Genomic DNA, 4,099 nt, shown 5'->3' with positions numbered 1-4,099 from the left:
GTCACTCGACCCAACACCAGTGGGTTGGAGGCAGGTTCTCTTGTTGACGAGGACGATATCATCCACCCATATATTCCTCGTACGCCGAAGCCATTTGTTTCGTCTCTGCAGAATGGTTAGATACTCATCACTCCATCGCTTCCAAATCCTTGTTGTATTTGACGTACCCATTGCCATTGCCTCAGTCGATTGCTAGGGATTTGCTTGATATCTGGTTCGGGAACCGCCAATAGTGGAGACCCAATCAGAAAATCACCAGGCGTTAACGCAAGTTTCTCCTCAGGATCGTCATAAAGTGGTGTAATAGGACGGGAGTTGAGACAGGCTTCTATTCTTACAGCCAACGTCTGCAGTTGACTGTACCACATGACCTGCGTACCTACGCAGCGTACCAAATGGTGCTTAGCGGATTTCACTGCCGCTTCCCAGAGGCCTCTTTGATGCGGCGCACTGGGTGTAATGAAATGCCAATGCGTGCCCGAATTTACTAACGATCGCTGGTTATTCTCACCTTGCCATGCTGCAAGGTCTTCCTTCAAGAGTCGGTTGGCACCAACAAACGCTATATCGTTATCACTTTATAAATCCCGACAGGGACCGCGTCGGCTGACGAAACGATTGAAGGCATCTAAAAAGGCTTATGCCGATAGATCATCAACCACCTCAATGTGTACAGCCTTGGTGACCATACAAATGAAAATTGCGAGATACGTTTTGATAAGCGTTCGAGAGCGTTTCGTTCCGATTCGTAGTGTGAAGGGCCCACAGTAATCGACACCAGATGAGATGAGCGGCCTAGCGGCTCTAATCCTCTGCCCGGGTAAGGAAGCCATTTGCTGCTTCAGGACTTCCCCTCTATGACGCCGACACACTACACAGTTATGGATGAAACCTTTGACTGCTTGCCTGGAACTCAGAATCCAGAAGGGGCGACGAAGAGTGTGCAGCATGAGTTGTGTTCCTCCATGCAGTGTAGATTCATGTGCCTGATGTAGTAAAAGCTTGACCAACGGCGTCGATTTCGGCAAAATAATAGGGACTCGTTGATCATGTCCTAGTTCGGCCTTGTGAATGCGTCCTCCAACACGTAGGATTCGGTTCTTATCTATAAAGGGATTTAAAGGCATTATTCGACTGGAAGATGCCAAACCTGAACTAGACTTCAATTGTCGGATTTCATCTGCAAAATGCTCCTCTTGCTCTAAACGGATTATACTGTCCAGTTTCTGAGCACTGATAACCGGTTGGCGAAGGTGTCGACGATTTCTTACCCAACGTAGCATAATGGCCACCGTTCCCAACAATCGAGTGATATTACTGAATCGTTCAGTTAACTGAATAGCGTGTCCGTTCGGACGAAGAGTATATAACGAAAGTGACACGAGTGTAATCAATTTGTTCGTATTTCGGTTTTCGGCGAATAATATATCTGACTCATCCTTGCTGAGAGGAACATCACTGCTGTCCAAATAGGTCATCTCTGCCTCCTTAGGTCAATGCCACCAAAGTGGATGTGCTAGTAGCTCTCCAGGGGTGATGCCTCTACTGGCACAATCAGCTGGGTTATGAGCAGAACGAATGTGATGCCATCGCGTGAGGGATGTTAGCTCCTGTATTCTACGAACACGATTTGATATGAATGGTTTTAATGTTGTTGGATCCTTTCTCAACCAACATAATACGATAGCAGAGTCCGACCATAGATAATAGAGAATGTCAACTAGTCCCAAAGAGTCCCGCATGTTCTGGAATGTTTCAGCAAGAAGTAGCGCTGCCGAAAGTTCCAGACGTGGGATAGTAGCAGCCTTGAGTGGTGCTACCCTAGTACGTGCCGTCAGAAGAGTGAAACGTACAGAACCGTCTGTGTGCAACGTCTTCGCATAAATTACCGCTGCATACGCGTGTGAGCTAGCATCGCAAAAACCCGTGAAATGATCCCATCCACCGCTCGATTCGAATTTGATTAAGCTCTAGAAGCTGTGCCCGGAACTTCAGCCAATCGCGGCAAGGATCGTCAGGTAATAGTGAGCCCCAAGATACACCGGCAGACTACTGCCTCTGAATGAATATTTTCCCAGTTACGATAACAGGCGCTAACAATCCAGTAGGATCAAAGAGTCGTGCCACCTCGCTGAGTACTCGGCGCTTCGTGAGTATCTCTCCTCTTTGACGTAGATCGACGCGAAAGGATAACTGATCCGACAGTGCGTCCCATCTTAAACCCAAAACTGAAGGATGGAAGATATAACTAGAAAGGGACTGCTCATTAGATAAACGCATCATCACCTGACTATCATTCGAGTTCCATTTTCTTAGGGTGAATTTCCCGCGGATAAAATGGCGTCCACATTTTTAGCCAGCTCCACTGCATCGATAACGTTTTCACAACTTGTCTAGAAGTCGTCAACATAAAACGAAGTTAATATTGCAGTTCGAGCGCGAGCCACTTGTTGTACAGTATGTCAGGAACCACAGCGGAATTGTCACAAGCACATTGTTGTAAAGTTCGTACTGCATTTTAAGGACTGCATGCAATACCATATGTGATAGCCTTAAGGCGATATACTCGGATATCGTCTGCAGGAGACTCACGCCATATAATTCGTTGATAGTCGCGATATTCAGCTGCAACCAGCACGCCGGAACATTTTCTCTATATCCGCAGTTATCACCACTCGATAGCGACGGAAACGTAAAAGTATACTACTCAACGAATCCTGAAGCGTTGGACCTACCAGTTGAACATCGTTCAGTGAGATTCCAGTGCTGGTAGGTGCCGAAGCGTTGAACACTACGCGGAACTTACCAATGACCGCATGATGTGGAATCTAGTAGCAATTGGTGTGATTGTAAGGTGTTTGTACTGTCTCCATGTGACCAAGTGCTGCATACTCCCTCATAAATGAAATGTAGTTTTCTCTAAGGACTGGATTCGCAACCATACGACGCTCTAGTCTATGAAATTGCTATAGTGCCAGTGTGTACGAGTCACCCAGTTCCGTTGCCTTTCGCCGTAAGGGTAATTGTACCATATTACTGCCGTCTGGCCTACGGCTATGAGTGGTATCGAAAATCTGCTCACACTCGTTCTCTGGCAGATTGTCAACCACCGCTATTTCTTCCATTTGCCAGAACTTTGACACCAGTTCCTCCAACCGGTGGTCCTCCCTGTCTAGCGAAGTGGTGAGTGTGAACAATGATTCCTTTTCAGGAAGGGTCACTGCTGCTGGACCAAAGAGCACCCATCCGAAGCGAGTGCGCTGGGCAAAAGGTTTGTCTGGTCTTCCACCGATGACTCCACCCTCTATGAGACGCTCCCACACGTCCGCGCCAATAAGAACGTCGATAATTCAAGGCGTACCAAACTGTCCGCCAAATCTATGCTTCTCAAGTATGGCCATTGGTTCATGTCAATCTTCACTGCTGGAGTAGGTGAAGTAATGGACGATAAAACCAAAGCGTCAATTCGCATTTCAAAATTAGAAGTTGTTGATCTCAGAGTGAACGTAACGCTGCCTTTCACTCGAGTATTGATGGTCGCACCTACACCTTCTGCCATTAAGTCACATTTTCGTCGATATAGCTGCAAACAGTTTGCTAGACGATCCGTTAGAAAGCTAACCTGTGATCCGGGATCACACAGAACGCGTGCCACTCGCTGCACCGATGCTTCTCCGAAGGCATATGCACGCGCTGTTGCTAAAAGAGTTATCGGTTTTGGATTGGCAGGGAGAGGCTTTGCTGGTGCGGCTAGTCATGCTGTTGTCGCTGTCGGCACCTTCGCCGGTACCTCATTGCATACGGCTGGCGTAGTTGGAGCAGCAAACGTTGACGTGCTATTAAACTTGTCTCGATATAGGATTGTGTTGTGCTTGCGACCACAATTTCGACAATTACCAGACGAACACTGACGAATGGAATGACTCGAACGTAAGCAGTTGTAACACAATTTCAATCTCTTAAGGGCTTCAAATCGTTGCTCGATACTAAGAGCCAATATTGCTGGACACTTTGCAAGCCGATGCGCCAACCCACAACGAGCGCACAGAGCGGCATCCGTAGTAGCAACATGCGCCCTCAGTGGTCGTTGCTGACGGCA

This window comes from Bactrocera dorsalis, chromosome 1, assembly GCF_023373825.1.
Source record: "Bactrocera dorsalis isolate Fly_Bdor chromosome 1, ASM2337382v1, whole genome shotgun sequence".
Classification (NCBI taxonomy): Eukaryota; Metazoa; Arthropoda; class Insecta; order Diptera; family Tephritidae; genus Bactrocera; species Bactrocera dorsalis.
The sequence above is the reverse complement of the archived record's forward strand: the minus strand, read 5'-3'. Positions refer to the sequence as shown.